This window comes from Rhagoletis zephyria, unplaced genomic scaffold (genome assembly GCF_001687245.7).
Source record: "Rhagoletis zephyria isolate East Lansing unplaced genomic scaffold, Rhagoletis_zephyria_1.1 Rzeph_scaffold_03824, whole genome shotgun sequence".
Classification (NCBI taxonomy): Eukaryota; Metazoa; Arthropoda; class Insecta; order Diptera; family Tephritidae; genus Rhagoletis; species Rhagoletis zephyria.
This window is the reverse complement of record NW_016160907.1, coordinates 40,355-41,293: the sequence shown is the minus strand read 5'-3', so window position 1 is coordinate 41,293 and position 939 is coordinate 40,355. Positions and strand designations below refer to the sequence as shown.

At 31.9% G+C, this 939-nt stretch overlaps 1 long non-coding RNA gene across 1 annotated transcript; it reads left to right on the top strand.

The window, feature by feature from the left end:
- Positions 1–283: 283 nt before the first annotated feature.
- LOC108369748 (uncharacterized) lies at positions 284–607 on the top strand. Its single transcript, XR_001848554.1, has 2 exons — positions 284–389; positions 490–607. It is a non-coding gene; the product is annotated as an uncharacterized LOC108369748 (long non-coding RNA).
- The last annotated feature ends 332 nt before the right edge of the window (positions 608–939 follow it).

Below are 939 nucleotides of genomic sequence, written 5' to 3'. Positions count from 1 at the left end.
GGAGAAAGATTAAATTCGGATCGTCAAAACCTTCAGAATTTAATATAACCGGAAAATTGGAGTGTCTTATTAAAAAATACGTTAGTGAAAACTTTAGATTGACCAATTCGAAGTTCCCATTAGGCATTTGTGGTACATGTCGTAGGGTTCTCTGTGACCGAGATAAGGATATACCAAATGCAACGCGGCCTCTTCCAAACATGCCTAACTATGAAGATTCGACAAAAGAAACAAGAACAACTTCATGCTCTTGTTATATCTGGCTCACTGCTCGGCCCAGCCATCCAAAAGTTATACAAGGGAGAGCACATACCTTAAATGTATTGAGTGAAAAAAACTCCACCAATGGGTTGACTGCTTTGTCAGTTGGGTCAGAATTAAAAAATCATGTAAGTAAACTCGCTAAAGCCTTCCGAAGCACAGAAATGTCGGAAACATTAAAAATTCACGTGCTTCTAAATCATTTGGAACATTGTCTGCATTTTTTAGGCAACGACAGCTTCGGAATGTGGTCGGAGCAAGCTTGAGAATCCATTCATGGCGTATTTTTAAGATTTTGGCTCAATTATAAAGTTAATTCGATTGACGACCCTAAATATATAATCAATTAAAAAAAAACTGTCGTTGAACTTTCATCAAAACACATATGAATTTATATAAAATAATATTTTATATTGACTTTGTAAATTTATAAAATTTATGCAATAAGAATTATTAAAATATGCAATTATGTAATATTATCTCTTGAATAACTAAGTTAAAATATTTTATGCTTATATAAGAAAGTGTTATAATTATATTACCATAGACCTTCGCGATTATATAACTGGATTTGGAAAGTTCTAGATCAACATTTTATAATATTTTAAGCATAGGAGCAGATGGAATTTTATTTTCAACGAAATTTTGATCTATGATTATGTACAAAGACAGTTATGT